Source organism: Gasterosteus aculeatus, chromosome Y, assembly GCF_964276395.1.
Source record: "Gasterosteus aculeatus chromosome Y, fGasAcu3.hap1.1, whole genome shotgun sequence".
NCBI classification, from domain to species: Eukaryota; Metazoa; Chordata; class Actinopteri; order Perciformes; family Gasterosteidae; genus Gasterosteus; species Gasterosteus aculeatus.
The window spans coordinates 9,454,786-9,474,077 of record NC_135709.1 but is presented as its reverse complement, the minus strand read 5'-3'; the positions used below and the strand labels follow the sequence as shown (position 1 = coordinate 9,474,077).

The window sequence follows — 19,292 nt, the reverse complement described above, 5'->3', positions numbered from 1 at the left end:
TGTTGGTGAGGCGCTTTTACACATCATCTTTGGCGACCGAACTCTGTGCTCAGGCATTACTTGAGAAACACGAGGCACGGCATAGAAAAAACACTTTTATGAGTTAGAATGAACTCATCAGACAGAACAGCCGCTTTCGTTACAGATGATTCTTTTTGTTCGTTCAAATAGACCACAATTCGTTCCGACAAACACTTTTTGAATTCCTCGAGCAAAATGAGCTCTCTGATTTCCGCCATGTTTTTAACATTACACGCCTGGCACCATTTTTCAAACAGAATGCTCTTGTCACGCACAAACTCAACATATGTCTGGTTAGCAGTTTTATCACTATTCCTAAATTTTTGTCTGTATGCTTCCGGGACCAGCTCGTAGGCCTGTAACACTGTCTTTTTCAGTATTTTATAGTCAAGACTATCCTCAATAGACAGACTGGCACAGACTTCTTGAGCTTTCCCCACTAATTTACACTGGAGGAGAAGGGACCAGAACTCTTTGGGCCAACTCAGGGCAGCAGCTATCCGCTCAAAAGCGCTAAAATATGAGTCAACCTCTGACTCACGAAACGGAGGGACTAAAGCAATGTGCCTACTAATGTCAAAAGCCGGAGTAGAAATAGCACTGCGGTCAAGAGGAGACATCGGGGTGGAGACTACAGGGGCTCCCTTTTGCAGTTCGAGAGCCCTGATGCGCAGATGCATTGCTTGCACCTCTAGCTGTCTGTTTTTGGTCTCTACCTCCTTTATTTGGAGGGCTATGCAGAGATCCTCTGTGGTCATGTTACCCATGACAGGATCTAAGACCGGCACCCGTACACCCGTAGCGAGCATGCCAGCAGCCCCCGCCGCTTTCACGTCTGCCATCGGTGAGTCGCCCGCAACAGCAACATCAGTAGCTGGTTCAGGTATGACGCCCTGCTCCACCAACTCTGCACACAGCAACCGTTTGATCTCCGCCTTATTGGCACTGTAGGACACCTGCACATTATAACAATTTGCCACCATCAAAAGGTCCTTTTTCTTACATTTTTCGATTTTAGCAAAAGATGGACCAGCCACAAACTCATCCAGTGAAAACTCCATAATTCCCCCCACACACCAAATCACTGCCAACCAGACAAAAAATCTTCCACAGAACAACACGGAAAACGAGGCGAGATAAGAAGACGGACGAGCCCCCAATTCATGTTACGCCCCAGTCTAGGGGTGCCTAAGGTGCAACATGGATAGTTCCCAATCTTCCCCGTCTCCCAAGTAGCCACACACACTTTGCGTTATATAGGGGATATTTATTGAACAAAAGAGCTAGGTTGAGTAAACCAGGTATGTTGGGGTAGAAAAACGCACGGCTTCGCCGTTGCCCATGGGGGCTCGTCCGGGATGACCCCAGTCATAACAGAGACTATTTATAATAAAACTTATTAGCAGAAGACATGACCACAGTGAGCAGCTCCTTTGAATGTTGGCATAGAAATACTTTCATTCATAACTTAATGATAGTGATAGTAATGATTACATGTGTTATGTTCACCTAAATGTATCTGCATCTGTGCTGATAGAATTCATCAGCACACCAGAAATAATGTTTTACAATAATAGTCCTATATGAATATAAAAGCTTCCCAAAAAACTAACATTAGTGGGTCAGTATATTTGATGATTAAAAGTTGTAACTATGTATAGTAAAACGTACTATTTGCATAAGACATGTCCACAGTGAGCAGCTCTGATGGGAGGTCTGATTGAACTGTAACCACCATCAGTGTGTTTGCTGCTTCCACAAAAACTCCAGTTTATTAAATAGTGATCAACATCTGTTGGTTGTTTTACGTTGACACCCTGAACCAACATGTGGATAGTTTGGAAACCCACTTTTGAGGGAGAATTGATATATTTTAAATACTTATAAGAAATAAATGAGTGGGAAAAGCAGCTGATCAGTGCTGTCCACGGCGCTGAGTAGGTGAGGTTTGAAGGCTCCTCATATAATGCGCATCGATCATCAGAGCTCTACATGACCTGAACATGAAGAGAAACTAGTCCGCTATCGGCTTCTCCAGCTTCAGCCTTCTCAACTCGATGCACATTTAGTTTTTAGTCTTTAATCAGTGGAGAGAAAACACAAGTGACTCGACTTTCAGACTGCATGAGGAGCTCCGGGCTGGGTTGAGTCTCTACGGTTCTCATGGTGTGTTTAAGTGCAGTCCGCTCCTTTGAGCTCTTCATCAGTCTCACACTCGACGATACAAACGCGTGACAACATGGCAGAAGTAGGTCCAGCCGCCACCGCGCCCAAAGCAGCCAAGAAGAAGGTGTCCAAGCCGAAGAAGGTCGGTCCCAGCGTGACCTCGTCGTGAAAACTGTGGCCGCATCCAAGGAGCGGAGCGGCGTGTCTGCTGCCGCCGACAAGAAGGCTCTGACCGCCGGAGGATACGATGTGGACAAGAACAAGGCCCGCGTCAAGACCGCCATCAAGAGCCTGATGGCCAAGGGGACTCTGGTCCAGATCAAGGGGATCGGGGCCTCCGGCTCCTTCAAGATGAGCAAGACGACCGCAGACGAACTGGCAAAGAAAGCCGCTCCTAAAGCCAAGAAACCCGCAGCGAAGAAACCCGCAGCGGCCAAAAAGCCCAAAGCAGCGGCAGTGAAGAAAGTTGTAGCCGCTGAGAAGTCACCAAAGAAGGCCAAGAAACCCGTAGCGGCCAAGAAGGTGGCAAAGAGCCCCAAGAAGGTGGTGAAAAAGGCCCCTGCAGCCAAGAAAGCCCCAGCGAAGAAGGTCGCTAAGCCCAAAGACAAGAAAGCAGCACCCACGAAGAAGTAAACTGATATCTGTGTGACAAACACTCTTTTAAGAGCCACCCACTCCTTCCTTAAAGAGCTTTTCCTCACACACACAATCTAGCCCCAACTTTTGCAATCCAGTCAAAGAAGTGTTTCCATTTCAACCTTGCCTTCCTGCCCTTTCTGAGGTCCCCTTCTAGCTTCTCCTTTCCCCCTGTTTAATTTAACAGATTCACCTATATTTATAGATTCCCTTGAAACAAGTTGGACGATATACACATTTTTCCTCAATACACAATAGTGACTATTATGAATGGTGTATTTTTGGTACTCCTGTTAGCAAACAAACCAGGGATGCATATCAGGCAACAAGGCAGTTTCTGCTTTAAATTGATAAGCAATCATGAAACAATTAGTACATTTCCATTAAACAACATGTATAACAGATGGAATTATGATCATTATAAATACTGTACCATTTTAAAAATGAACACATCAGGAAATAGTTTGTAGACTAAGTGTGTAGCTATTTAAACATGGAGCAGATAAGGCACAAATAGTTAAAAATCCCCTCAATTGTGTGGAGGAAACATGTTTCACATGAACAAAATGAAGCCAAAAACTTGGAATCTACCATTTATTCACATCTTTTGACTATTAACAGTCACGGCCTTATCTAAACCTAGATTACCTATCTCATGCTACCATCAATCAGTGTTTAACCAATTAATGAACATAATGCTGCTAACAGAAAAAAAAGTTGACAGTTGATCTTGGTAGTATATACTAGTTTATATAAAACGTCAGATGTTGGATTTGAGTCCACCACTTATATGCTGAATTAACTTATTACACAAAAATTCTTAAAATCTTAAAAGCCTTCAAGAAAGTTTTGAAATATAAGGCATAAGGTAATTGTCTTTAGAAGAAGTGGGTGGCTCTTAAAAGAGCCTTTGTGTTGGTGGTCTACATCAGGTTTACTTGGAGCTGGTGTACTTGGTCACGGCCTTGGTTCCCTCAGACACGGCGTGTTTTGCCAGCTCGCCGGGCAGCAGCAGGCGCACAGCGGTCTGTATCTCCCTGGAGGTGATGGTGGAGCGCTTGTTGTAGTGAGCCAGACGAGAGGCTTCACCGGCGATGCGCTCAAAGATGTCGCTCACGAACGAGTTCATGATGCCCATGGCCTTGGAGGAGATGCCGGAGTCGGGGTGGACCTGCTTCAACACTTTGTACACGTAGATGGCGTAGCTCTCCTTCCTGGTCTTCCTCTTCTTCTTGCCGCTCTTGCTGACGGTCTTGGAGACGGCTTCCTTGGAGCCCTTCTTGGGCACTTTCACAACCTCAGGCATGATTCAAGTCCCTTTCGTAGACTGACAATGTCTCGATCTGAACAGAACGGCGTCCATATATGAACGAGATGCAAATTTCACTGTGCGGTTGCTCGAGCATGTTGTAAGAATCATTGTGTGCACTGAAATCATCTACCGTCACACAAATCATTCACAATCACAGGGCATCCTGTTGATAATTACATATACACACTTCAATTCTTGATGTGTCAAGACGTGACACATCAGCGGTCAGGTACTCCAGCACGGCCGGCAGGTAGACAGGGGCTCCTGCGCCGACACGCTGCGCATAGTTCCCTTTACGCAGATGTCTGTGAACGCAACCGACTGGGAACTGGAGCCCAGCTCAGGAGGAGCTTGTCTTGTCCTTCGCTCGGGCCTTTCCACCGGTTTTACCTCTGCCGCTCATTGTTAGACTGTTGAGGAAAGGAAGTGTCGCTGAACGCGTCCAACCCTACGTTATATGTCCGCGGAATGGGCGGGGAGGTTCCTGACGTGCGCACCAACCAGAGAAGAGGCTCCAGACACGAGAACAGAGGGCGAGAGCTCTAAGATTTGGTGGACAATTTGAAGTAATTTTCCACCAATGAGCAGCAGAGACTCGCTTCTAGAGGCGCGGCTGAGCTCCGACTCTGCGCCTTTTGTTCCCAGCAGTTACCGTCTTCTGAACAAATTAATCTATGAAGTACTGTAGCGGCCCCTCGGATTGATTGATCAAGACGCAGAGAGTTTCAAACGGGTGTTGATTTATTTTGTTATAAATAGACGAGCACCATGAGCACCATGACGTTGTGAACATCTTGAACACCGTGAAAACTACAGAATGAAACAGAAGAAATACACAATGCTTCTATGTAGTTTCAACAATTAACTTATACAAAATAATGTTTACACTCGATACAAATCATTTGAAATACTAGCCAAAGTGAAATGAAATATGTTTAAAACGCTATGACAAATAAAACATCACATGCATCCTTCATACCTCAATCCGCTCTCCAACGGCGCTAATCAAAGGAATTTCCTCCACCAGCTAGCATCTCGGCACACCCTCATAATTAGGAGCTTTTTCAAATGACAGGTACTGTTACGTTCCAGCTCCCAAAAGGGAGGGGAACATGACAACCCACTGCTCTGGCCCACCGGTGCCAGCAAAAGGGGTATGGAGTCTGATAATCAAAAGTTCTTTTCATGGGCTTAGTTGGGGGTTTGCTGTCTTGTCTTGATTTAAGAGTTAGGTAAGGGGGGAAGCAGGATGTGCCAAGCAGGCAGACACGAGTCTGACAGGATGGGGAGTCAGTTTCTGTCCTGGCTGAGGAATGCAAGGTCTGCGGGTCAACTAGCAGATTTACCAGCCAAAGGGGGGTTAGAGACACACCAACACTATTCAACATACACACTCTGTTCACTGATGTTTACGTTAAGTCAGGAGTCTGGACATTGGATGTGACCGGATCTTTAGATGCGGGAGGTGGAAGGTCCTCCTCTACGCCAGTTTAGGGCCAATAGAAATCTTTCCTTCTCTGTCTTTCAAGGGTTATAAAACATGATGTTCTTGCTGATGTTAGTTAGTTGTTCTTCCGGCCTGTGTGCTGCCTGAACTGCTCCTGCCTTTGCAAACGCAGCGCTGATACTTGACCTGTGATCTGACAAATACATTTCCCAGAACGAGAGAAGTCGTTCGGCTGAATTTTTGATAACCCCCACCAGGCTCCAATTCTTGAACACGTATTCTTACAATTCGCGGTGCGAGAGAAGGACAAACACCAAAGACAGTATAACGCTTTTATCTAACAAAATAAATACACATAAATAAACAATAACTTTCTGGGAAAAGGGGAGGGCTGGCCGGACCAAAACAAAGAAAATTAACAAAAAGGTCCCCACCCCTAACCTGTAATAACCCCCAATTCAAGACACTCTACCTGGCACACGGTCAAGGCGCCCTAACCAAACTTACAGGTGGTGGTCCGCTCAGGTCTAAACTGGTGTTTCTAGACAGAGAAGTAAACCTGCGGGTGATGTATACCCCGGGGTAGCTCTAAATCTACTCCCCACTCCCTGTGAACAAAAGAGAAAACATAATTAGTCAAATGACCCAAACAAACAATTGCTCCCTTCTGCTGCTACACGTTTCCAAAAGGAACACAAGTTATCTAACACTAATCACAACTGAATATCTCCTCACACAGGGTACAAACCAAAGGCAACATATGGGAATATGCAGCGAGCATGCAGCGCCCGAACTGGTCCAAAACTGGGCTTTTTAAAGAGCCCAGCCAGCTGCAACCACTGACGAGGGGGGTGTAGCTCCGGGTCCCAATCCTATCTGGAAAAAACACACGCACACACACACACGCAACTACAAGTAATCCCCAAATTGGAATCATTATACGAACCCAGATTTCTGGGGACGTAACAGGTACGAACCATACAAAATAATAAATAAATTACGATTTAAACTCGTTCTTTACATCATTCGAATGTATTTAACACGATACATAACTAATATGTTTACAAGTTTTACCCTTGCTTCGACAATGCGTGACTTCCACGTTGTAAATGGTAAGTAGCAGGAAGTTAGCGTCACAAAAAACATAAGAAGAAGAAAATGGTGCTTTTCAAAATAAAAGCAGAACGGACCTTGTTAACACATGAATAGAATATTGTGTAGGAGAATTGCAATTTAAATCAGACATTTACAAGTACCAACAACATTCGTTTCAGTTCAGCTAATTCAGGCTTTTCCTAATAAATCAGATTTTCTGGCTCATACGTCAATTGTGTCTGAGAGGGATTCATTTAGTGTATTTACTTCTCCAGAAAGTGAATGGACACATTTGTGTCAGTGTGGGACTGCCGTGCGTGGAGAATTAACAAAAAAAATTGATTTTCTTCTCTACTTACTTGTGATTTTTACATATGAGCATGTGCATTACATTTGTGTGATATTTGTAGTAAATATTTATTTACTATTTATTACACAATTAAATTCTCTTGGAAAAGTCATGTTAGTATAACAACTGATGAAACACTGTTGAACAGATCATTTTTAAGAGCTGCTGGCACTCACTGCTTTCTGTTCCAGTTAATTGCAAAACACTTGTAACCTGAACATCGTGTTGGGATTCATGTTTAATTTGACTAAACTGTGTGAAATGGAAAATCCTATTTTCCGCTACAAAGAGACTCGCTGGTCATGTTGAATCTTAGGAAAACATGAATGAGGAGGACCTGGTATTAATATCTAAAAGAGTTATACTATCTTATAACAGTGTGTTGAAGGGGCAGTTTACCGCAAATCCTCAGTTACTCCAGGTACATTATTTAGTATCTCTGAGATAAGTCTATTCACTAATGATAATTTGCATTTGTGAGTTTGTGTGTGTGTTTTACAATTGTGCAGAAAGAGTGATAGAGATCATTGAAGCATTGCAATGGCCTTTAAGTCCCTGTCACTTTGGTGTGATTGGGGAGGATCAGGTCAGCTACCTTCCCGAAACATGACCGTCCGTGCCTTTCCCCGCTAAACTTTCCAATAGGTAGATGTTTACTCAACAAAATGTTTGCTACTCTGCTTAATTTAAAAGTCCAATCTGTCACATCCATCCATCCATCGTCAAACCGCTTATCCTGCACACAGGGTCATGGGGGGGCTGGATTCTATGCCAGCCAACTTCGGGCGAGAGACGGGGTACACAGTGCGACAGTGCTAACCACACCACCGTGCCCCCCGTTTTGGAAAAAAATGAGTAATTAAATTATTTGTCAATTATTTCTCCTCTTGGGAGGCAAGCCCAGAGGAATCAAATCAGGACAAATCAAAAACACATATGTATCAGGATGTATTGAACAGAATTCTGGAGATCTTGCCTAAACTGTCTCTACTAAAACAATCTAAAAAATGTGTCATACTATTTTAATTCCAAAGGCATAATCATCCTGAAAGTGCTCTTGATTTAAGGCCAACGTGAAACTTTTCCATTTGTGCAGTGAGCCTTTTTAATTTTTTTAACCTGCATGATATTCACTGTGTGAACAATTATTAGGCAAGTGAGTATTTGACCATATCATCATTTGTATGCATATTTCCCAACTCCAAGCTAAGTGCTAATTGGATATAAAATATCAGGTGATGTGCATTTGTGTAATGAGGGAAGGTGTGGCCTCAGGAGATCAACACCCTATACCAATGTGTGCATAATTAATAGTCAGCTTCGTTTCCTCATGCCAAATGGGCCAAAAAAGTGATCTAACTGACTCTGAAAATTCAAAAATTGTAAAAAGTCTACCAGAGGGAAGCAGCACTGTTGAAACGGCTTCACTAAAGGCAATACTCAGACAATCAGCCAATTAATTTTATTTTGTATAGCCAAAATCGCAAATTACAAATTTGGGTCAGAGGGCTTTACAGTCTGTACACATGCGACATCCTCTGTCCCGAAACCCACACATCGGCACAAGAAAAACTCCCCAAAAAATTAAAAAAGGGAAGAAACCTTAGGGAGAACGTCAGAGGACGGATCCCACTCCTGGCATGGACAGACTACAATAGATGTCATGTGTACAGGACAGAAATGTAAAAGATGTATAATATATTTAATTCCTATGACAGAAATGATTCAAATAATTGCGAGTTGCAAGCCAGGCGCACGGCAGGACCACTGCAGGGACCACCACCATGAGATAGAACCCCCATCCACAGAAGCCTGTCGGAAGGGAGAGCACAAATACTTTAGGAGAGGGTAATGTTGGTTTATGATTACAGTAATATGATTAAAATTTAAAATAATAATGATGATGATGGCAGCAGCAGGTGTCAGCATGGCCACGGCAGGTGTCAGGACCAGGGTCCAGAAGGAACTACGATCTACGGAGACATGCTAGGGGAAAAAGGACAAAAAACTCCCAGAAAGAAGCTGAATAAGTCATGTGCATTAATAAAACATGGATTATTGTAGAAAGAGAGCGTGAGAGAGGAGCTTGGTGTGTCCCAAGAAGTCCCCCGGCAGGCTAAGCCTATAGCAGTTTAACTAAGGGCTTGTCTGGGCTAACCTGAGCCAGCCCTAACTATAGGCAGAATCAAAGAGGAAAGTTTTAAGCTTTATCTTAAAAGAGCTGACCGAATCTGCCCCCCGGACTGAAAGTGGAAGCTGGTTCCACAAAAGAGGAGCTTGATAACTGAAGGCTCTGGCTCCCATCCTACTTTTTAAAACCCTAGGAACAACAAGTAACCCAGCATCTATGGAGCGCAGCTACCTTGTAGGGCAATACAGTGTTACAAGCTCTTTAAGATAAGACGGTGCCTCACCAGCAAGTGCCTTGTAGGTGAGGAGATGTACCTTAAATTCTATTCTTGATTTAACAGGGAGGCAGTGCAGAGAAGTTAATACAGCAGCCTGATAACAAAGAATTACAGTAATCCAGTCTAGAAGTAACAAACGCATGAACTAATTTATCTGCATCACTTTGAGACAGAAAGTTCCTGATTTTCGATATATTACGTAGATGAAAAAAGGCAGTCCTTGAAGTCTTCTTTATATGAGAGTTGAAGGACATATCCTGGTCGAAGAGAACTTCAAGATTCTTGACGGTGCTGCTTGATACCAGAGCAATTCCATCCATAAAAAGTGTATCACGCGACAGCTGACTTCGAAGGCGCTCTGGGCGTATCAAGATAACTTCTGTTTTTTCTGAGTTTAGCGTCAGGAAGCTGCTGGTCATCCAAGTTCTAATGTCTCCAAGACATTCTTGAAGTCTAACAAGCTGGTCGGTCTCTTCTGTTTTGATCGACACATACAGTTGAGTATCGTCTGCATAACAATAGAAGTTTATGCAGTGTTTCCTGATAAGATCGCCCAAAAGAAGCATATAGAGGGTAAATAAAATCGGTCCAAGTACAGAACCTTGTGGGACTCTGTGACCAACATTGGTGGCCTTCAAGAATTCCAAATGTAGAAAGAGTACTAAAAATTTGTACTCAAGTACTCAAGTCAAGTACTGTTAGATTGCTTGAATTGTACTCAATTACAAGTAAGTACTAGTGTTAAAGTGCTCTTCTCAAAAACTACTACAAATTACTTTTTAACCGATGGATGTTTTATTGCATCGTCAATAGCAAACATTCGATGTATAAAATTCAAATTCAATTTGTTCAATTCAACATTTCTCAGACGAACGACGGTGTCCGATACGTGCAAACGCGTTGCAAACGGCAAAACAAATCCATCAGTTAAACGCTGCAAGAGGAAAATGCGGCAATCACAAAAACGACCGGAGCACACGCGACGCAAACTTCTAAACACATGCAAGAGAGAAACACTGCAAGTTCACTCAAAACACAACGGAAGTTCGCCAGGCCACTAGGGGGTTTCGACCTGTGGGATAGTGGATGGATTATGGGCCATAGTACCATAATAACGACGGAGAAGAAAGTTAATGTGCTTTATGTCTTTTTTAAAGACCTGGCCGTAATCATAGCTTTGGCCATCCTTCTTTCTTTTCATAACTTTCTTCTCCTTCCATTTCTTTCTCAAATTCTCAGTCCACTCTTTACACCGCTGTGTATTGACCTCAATAAACATTTGCCTGCTGCACCAGCGACTTGGCCTTTGCTTATATTACGTCTGAGAATAATTGGCGCGTACTCAATAGTAGGGCTGCAACTAACAATTATTTTGATAATCGATTAATTGGTTGATTATTTCTTCGATTAATTGATGAATTGGATGATAAAAACACCATTAAAAAGCTTTAATTTCCAACCCTTTATTCTAAAACAGAACTGCAAATTCACATTGCAAAAATACTTCAGTACAAGTTGCTCCATGAACCTAATATTTATTTAAAAAAATAAAGAAAAATACTAATCAGAAAATGTAACAGGATTTGTTTTAACAAACTTATTTTAACTCGTTCTCTATACTACACTCACAAACTCTCACTCACAAACACACCCCCATGTTCACTTAAAGCTTATTTATTAAATGATTGTAGCGGGCCCCTCGGATTGATTGATCAAGACGCAGAGAGTTTCAAACGGGTCGTGAACATCTTGAACACCGTGAAAACTACAGAATGAAACAGAAGAAATACACAATGCTTCTATGTAGTTTCAACAATTAACTATACAAAATAATGTTTACACTCGATACAAATCATTTGAAATACTAGCCAAAGTGAAATGAAATGTTTAAAACGCTATGACAAATAAAACATCACATGCATCCTTCATACCTCAATCCGCTCTCCAAGAGCGCTAATCAAAGGAATTTCCTCCACCAGCTAGCATCTCGGCACACCCTCATAATTAGGAGCTTTTTGAAATGACAGGTACGAACAATACAAAATAATGAAATAAATTACGATTTAAACTCTTTCTTTACATCATTGTAATGTATTTAACACAATACATAACTAATAAGTTTACAAGTTTTACCCTTGCTTCGACGATGCGTGACTTCCACGTTGCAAATGGTAAGTAGCAGGAAGTTAGCGTCACAAAAAAACATAAGAAGAAGAAAACGGCGCTTTTCAAAATAAAAGCAGAAATTGTCCGAAAGTCAAGTTAAAAAACATCCAAGCAGGCGAAGCGATACATGCTGTGTGACGATGCAATAAAGTGCGCTGTAGAATACGGTCAACAAAAAGTATCGTCTCCCGACTCACCCCCATGTCCATACAACCATCACTCCGCCTAGATGCCTACACTCATTCACAAATCACTGCACCCCTGCCCACGTGACTCTGATGCTAATTACATTTCAAAATAAAAGTACCAACACTCACACACAGGAAGTGGCAGACGGCCGCTACACATGATATCGAGTGAAGACTTCCTTAAGCAGACGGAAATCGGATCCAAGAGACAAATAGAAGACTTAGACATTGAAATTATAGAAGTCAGTTGATCAAGGTTGATGGAAGAGAAGGCATCCAAGCAGGCATCAGGGCCCACTGCTGCATCCAAGGTTCCTACATCTGAGGACAGGTCGGCACTGGTTGAAGGCAGGAGACCATACATTTTCTCTTTTATAGTCGGAATCTTATCATTGAAGAAATTCATGAAGTCGTTACTACTGAGGTCCAAAGGAATACATGGCTTGACAGAGCTGTGACTGTCAGTCTGGCTACAGTGCTGAAGAGAAACCTGGAGTTGTTTTTATTTTTCTCTATTAATGATGAGAAATAAGATGCTCTTGTGTTACGGAGAGCCTTCTTATATGTTTTATGGCTGTCTTACCAAACTGGCCTAGATCCTTCCGATTGGGTGAAACGCCATAATCGTTCAAGTTTCCGCACAGTTTGCTTTAGGTTCCGGGTTTGAGGGTTACACCAAGGAGCAAACTTCCTTCTTGTTGCTATTCTTCTTTCCAGAGGAGCAATAGTGTCCAGCGCCACTTTCAAAGAGCCTGTAGCAGCATCGACAAAATGATCGATCTGGGACGGACTCACAGGAGTCTTCTGATATCGTTGCACTGTTGCATTATTAGTTGTAACTTTAATTAAAGTTTAAAGTTATTTACTCTAACTACCATTGGTATTTTACCTTTGATTTAGATAACTGTCTGTGGGACAGACAAGGTCTGTATAGGGTTAATTATGGTTTGGGTGAGTGACTGCTCGGATGGAAGCGACAAGTGTGTAAGACTGCGACTCTGTTTCCTGGTCTGAAATCTGGGTCATGGATTAAGTCCACTCCATCCAAAGTGGGATGGATGCTGTCCCTCCTAATCCGACCAGGCTCTCCCCAAAACGTCTTCCAGTGATCAACGAAGCCCACATTATTTACTGGGCACCACCTCGACAACCAGTGGCAGAATGACGACATGCGGCTATACATATTGTCACTGATAAAGTTTGGGAGGGGACCAGAGAAAACTACGGTGTCCGACATTATTTTAGCGTATGAACACACCGATTCCACATTAACTTTAGTGACCTCCGAGCGACGTAATCAGGAGTCATTACCGTCGACGTGAACGAAATTACTGTATTTACGTTTATCCTTAGCCAGCAGTTTAAGACTCAATGTCGCCCGCTCTGGCCCCGGGTATACATGTAACTATGGTCACTATATCACTAACTTCCTGTTCCTCCGAATGTAGCTACCTATCACCAGATTTGGCTTCTCAGCGGGTGTGTCGCTGAGTGGGGAGAAGCGGTTTGAAATGTGGTTGGTGGTGAACCGTGTGACGCTTGTATCGACGCTTCAATACAAGGGACTTCTGTTCATGGCCTTGGTTCATATCTTATTTGGTACGAAAGTTTTCAGATTCACGTTTCTACTTTGTGTCAATTAATTATAATTTGCACCTGCCACTGAGGATGATCTTGCTGTGTGCGTGCTACTCTCATCTTAACCTTGGTTCTTATCTCAACTTGGTTTGCAGATTCTCGTACCTGGCACTGAGGATGGTTTTCACATGTGTACAAAAACTCAGCGTTTTTACTGCTCGGCGACGCCATTTACACCGAACACTGAAATACGTGCTTGTGTATTCGACCTCCTGCTTGCAAGCAATAGTTAGAGCCAGATATATCTGCGAAAAATTGCTCATGTAATCTGTTTCTCTTCTAAATAAATGTTAACTTTTTGACGTTAATTGATCAACGTGTTGCAATCCTTCTCATCAACCAACTCGGGGGGATCGGAGATCCCGACACTGGCTAACTACAGTGGCTAACGACTGAGCTTCCATGGTGCGGAGCCGTGCTTCTAACTCACTAAGCCTCGCCTCCAATTTATCAAATATACTAAACTTCTTTCTTACATGTACCATTATCCGTAAGGGAGGCAGAGGAATAGCTAAACCCGTAACACTCCGAACAAGAAAGAGCAGGAGAGGTAGGGAGGGAAGACATCACTAGGTTATGTCGTGCAAGCAAAACAAGGACAAGACTGGGGACTTTGATCAAAGCAATATGCCAATGTTTATTTGTGAGTCTTTCTAAGAGTATTCTGTCCTGCAGTTTAACGTGCATGGACCTATTTAAAGCTATTTGACAACAGTAGGAAAAAGGCACTTAATACAAAGTGCGCTCGAATTATATAGTCTTTAAGAGCATTTTTGATTGGTTTATTAAGATGGAGGTGGCTCCTGTTTAGGACTTCAAAGAGCCCCATTGGAGCACAGGGATGTCTACATTACATTACATTACATTACATATCATTTAGCGGACGCTTTTATCCAAAGCAACGTACAATAAGTGCATTCAACCATAGGGTACAAACTCAGGAGAACAAGAAACAAGAAAGTGCAATTTCCTCAAATAAGCCAATTTACAATTTGCTATAGATGAGTGACGTTACAAGTACAATTTAAGTGCTACAATTTGTTAGTCTTTAGTTGAGGTAGAGTCTGAAGAGGTGTGTCTTTAGTTTGCGGCGGAAGATGTGAAGGCTCTCTGCGGTCCTGGTGTCTTCAGAGAGCTCGTTCCACCATTTAGGCGCAAGGACAGCAAAGGGTCGAGATCTAGTCGAGTGTTTTGCTCTCAGTGAGGGAGGAACGAGTAGTTTTGCAGATGCAGAGCGGAGAGTGCGGGTTGGGATGTAGGGTTTGACCATGTCCTGGATGTAAGCTGGACCCGATCCATTCACAGCATGGTACGTGAGCACCAATGTTTTGAACTGGATGCGGGCGGCCACTGGTAGCCAGTGAAGAGAGCGGAAGAGTGGAGTAGTGTGGGAGAATTTCGGAAGGTTAAAGACCAGTCGAGCTGCTGCATTCTGAATGAGCTGCAGAGGTCGAATGGCGGTGGCAGGGAGACCAGCCAGGAGGGAGTTGCAGTAGTCCAGGCGGGAGATGATAAGATCCTGAATCAGTACCTGCGCTGCCTTCTGAGTGAGAAGGGGACGTATTCTCCTGATGTTGTACAGCGTGTATCTACAGGATCGCGTTGTCGCGGTGATGTTGGGAGTCAGGGAGAGTTGGCTGTCGAGTGTGACGCCGAGGTTCTTAGCGGTCAAAGTGGGCGTTAGTACGCAGTTTCCAAAGTTGACTGTCAGGGTCTGGGTAAGCAAATCTTTTCCGGGAAAGAGAAGTAGTTCAGTCTTGTCGGGGTTGATTTTCAGATGGTGGGCGGACATCCACTGAGAGATGTCAGTTAGACAGGCAGAGATCCGAGCCGCCACCTGGGTGTCTAAGTGAGGGAAGGAGAGAATTAGTTGGGTGTCATTGGCATAGCTGTGGCGAATGACAGCGCCAAGAGAGTTGGTGTAAAGCGAAAACAGGGGGGGACCCAGCACGGAACCCTGAGGAACTCCAGTAGTAAGAGGACAAGGTTCCGACACAGATCCTCGCCAGGTTACCCGGTAGGTGCGGCCGTCGAGGTAGGACGAGAGAAGGGAGAGAGCAGAGCCTGTGACACCAAGTTCCTGAAGGGAGGAAATAAGGATCTGGTGGTTGACCTTGTCAAATGCAGCAGAGAGGTCCAGAAGGATGAGGACAGAGGAGAGAGAGGCGGCTCTAGCAGTGTGGAGTTGCTCTGAGACAGCAAGGAGAGCAGTCTCTGTGGAGTGGCCTGCCTTGAAACCTGACTGGTGGGGGTCAAGGAGGTCTACCCCTCTAGGCTCTCGGATCATCACGCCTCTCGTTGTTCATGAGTTCACTACATATCAGGATGTTTGCAATGTATGTGTTGTGCAGTTCCATGTATGGACGTGTTATTCTCAATATGGAGATAATGTGTTTCCTGTTTTTCTGCATTTGACTCAGATAGTGCGTGCAGCTTTTTAGCAAAATGTTCGTGTTCTGGGGTTCGTGCAATCCGGCCTTTAAGCGGTTTTCACCCATTATTACTATGCATTTATAGTTGAAGTGTAATTTCATTCTAGCGTAAGCGTGCATGATTATTTTTTAATAATATAACAGTTAGCTGCTAGGCTAATGCAATGTTAGCTAATGCTAATAGAAGTAACGTTGACGCTAAACAACGTCAGGCGATAACAGATAATTCACTGCTTGTACTGAAAAATATCATGACACAATCAACTCAGTAGAGCTGTGAAAAGTTCGATGACATCAGACACGCTGGCAACAGAAAGTGACACAACACGCTTACCGTGACAAGATGCAAAATGTGACCGTTTGTTTCACGGCCAAGAAAGATGAGTTACTTACGTAGGGGTAGTGTCTTCGAGATAATTTGGCTGAGAATCAAATATATTTACTCACACTAAGATTGGCTTTCCTTTCTTACAAATGTCATCCTCCTCTGACTGCAGATCGGATATGCTGCATGACATATGAATTTTCATCCTTTGCCTGGCCTCCCAAGTAATTACCTAAAAATGAAATGGGCAACAGAATGAAGAGAAAGTACAAAGTTATGAACAATGAATAAATATTCTTTCCCCATATAAAACACAAGGAAAATTATTTGCTATCCTTATAAAAGTGCCAACAAAAAGTGATATTATTTGCACACCGTAATGATCCTGCTGTCATAGGTCTGCCGGTCAGCTCCAGGCTTCTCAGCATTCTTCACGGCCCTGTCCACTCTTTCGTCCATCTTGTAGCTGGGCCAAAAGCCCTCTCCATCTTTGTACCTTGGAAGGTTCAATTTCACCCTCACCTACCGGCTTGGGTCACGCAACATCAAGCCTGATGCTCTCTCTCGGCAGTCCACCACAGAAGGACCCGCCTTCGAGCCTGAGCTGATTCTTCCCCCCTTCTCCCCGTTGGCCACAGTCACGTGGGGAGTAGAGGCTCTCGTCCAGAAGGCCCAGTGATCTCATCCAGATCCAGGTGGTGGTCCTCCCAACCATTTGTTTGTACCAGACACAGTCAGATCTCAGGTACTACAGTGGGAACACTCCTCCAAACTTACTTGCCATCCTGGGTTCCACCGCACACTTGCCTTTGTTCGCCAACAGTTTTGGTGGCCATCCATGCCATGGGACACACGTGCATTTGTATCAGCTTGTTCAGTTTGTGCTTGCAGCAGGGCATCCCATCAAACCCCGGCTGGTCAGTTGCGACCATTGCCTATCCCAGACCGTCCATGGCCTCACATCGCTGTGGATTTTGTGACGGGCCTGCCTCTGCCTGGGGGCAATACCACCATTTTAACGGTTGTCGACCGGTTGTCCAAGGCGGTGTATTTTATTCCTGTCCCCAAATTGCCTTTGGCCATACAGACTGCTGACCACCTGGTCCTTCATGTTTTCTGACTCTACGGCATTCCCCTTGATATAGTGTTCGACAGAGGGCCGCAGTTCTCGTCACAGGTCTAGAAGGCTTTCTGTCGGGCGCTGGGGTCCACAGCTAGTCTCTCCACTGGTTACCATCCGCAGACGCATGGCCAGACAGAACGGACCAACCAGGATCTGGAGTCGTCTCTGCGTTGTGTCACCGCTCACCACCCGTCTTCCTGGTCCATGCACCTGCCGTGGGTTGAGTATAGTAAGGAAGAGAGTCATGGAAGGCCTTGGAGCAGGCAAGCATCTCCAAACAAAGTAAGCAGATTTAAAAACAGTTAAGAAAATTGATTGAAACATAAAAGAAAAAGTCATTCAAGAGATAAAAGACAACGTTACAAATATTTAAAAAATTCTATTTAATCTGGATTTAAAAGAGATAACTCTTTCTGAACGCTGCTTCTCCATGTTTAGTTTTGACTCTGTGAACAGAAAGTAGACCAGTCCCAGACGACCCAGTCCTGCGGTTTGTGGCGGTTCATAAGGTAGCAGCAGCAGATCCGAAATGTACTTTGGCTCTAAATCATTTAGTGCTTTATAAACCATCTGCAGGATTTTGAAGTAAAGTCTTGGAAAAGAAGCAAGTGTAAAGACCTGAGAACTGGAGTGATGTGATCCACTTTCCTCGTCCTAGTGAGGACTCGAGCTGGAGCATTCTGGCAGCTTTCTGATTAACTTGTAAAAACACTGTTACAGTAATCAAGTCTACTGAAGATAAATGCATGGACAAGTTTTTCTAAATTTTGTTGAGACAAATCATATATATATTTTTTAGGTGATAGTAGGCTGATTTTGTAACTGTCTTGATATAAATTGAGGCCAGAATCCATAATCCATCCATCCACAAATTGAGGCCAGAATCCTTAATCCATCCATCCACAAATTGAGGCCAGAATCCTTAATCCATTCTGGCTTGGTTTGTGGTTTTTAACATCAGTAATTGAAGTTCAGCGCTGACTTTCAATTGTTTATCTTTATTTCGAATTTTTTAATTTACCTCTCCGATGGTCACATTAAAGCGCTTCTCCTCAAAGTCAGGCTCTTGCTCCTTACGGATGGTGGCCTTCTTCAACACCTATGGGACACAGAACAACTTATTAAAATCAAACACAAATAATGGTAAACATTTTATATTAATGTCTGCCTTTCTCCTTAAGGTCTATGCTGCTGTCTTTTCACGTGAAAACCTTGTGTGACAGGGAATCAATCAAAACCTATTTGGCTTACAAAGCCTTAGAGAATATCTTTCCAAACAGATAGTACGCACGCACGCACAGCAGTTCATTCATTTTTGTGTGGGTGGCTGGGATGCAGGGGAAGCGCTTACCTCTTTAGCATGCCTTAGACCTCGCACCCAGGCACTCTCCACAGGAGGCTCCACCGGAGGAGGTGGTGGAGGGAGCTCCGCCACTACAGGTCCAGCCTAAGGAGTGTGAGAGTCTGCGAGGACTTTAAATGGCGTGAATATAAATGGTACAGCACGTTGCTGCCACATGTCACCTCGCCAACGTCATAAAATATAATTTACAACTGAAGGTAATTATTAAACACAAAAAAAAAAAAAGTTTTAAGTTTTTTTATGGAAGTAAATCTGTGTCATCGGATTTTGAAAGAAAAAGGTGATTGAATTTTTGCGGTTGAATTTTTTATGGTTGAATTTTTGCGGTTGAATTTTTGCGGTTGAATTTTTTGCGGTTGAATTATTTGTGGTTGAATATTTTAACGTTGAAAAACATTCAGATACATGATTTCAATGCAGAAATATTCAACTGCAAAAAGTTCAATCACCTTTTTCTTTAAAAATCCGATGACACAGATTTACTTCCATAAAAAAACGTAAAACTTTTTTTTTCATAAGGAAAGAGCCTAAACGATGTTCAAATCAGAGAATAAAAGGTGTTTAATAATTACCTTCAGTTGTAAATTATATTTTATGACGTTGGCGAGGTGACATGTGGCAGC

The 19,292-nt window shown here is 43.4% G+C and overlaps 1 long non-coding RNA gene across 1 annotated transcript; it reads right to left on the bottom strand.

Annotated features, from left to right (window-relative positions):
• Positions 1 to 8,473: 8,473 nt before the first annotated feature.
• LOC144390731 (uncharacterized) lies at positions 8,474 to 11,561 on the bottom strand. The gene is made up of 2 exons (XR_013454576.1): positions 11,366 to 11,561; positions 8,474 to 8,838 (listed from the first exon to the last, which is right to left on the bottom strand). It is a non-coding gene; the product is annotated as an uncharacterized LOC144390731 (long non-coding RNA).
• Positions 11,562 to 19,292: the final 7,731 nt, after the last annotated feature.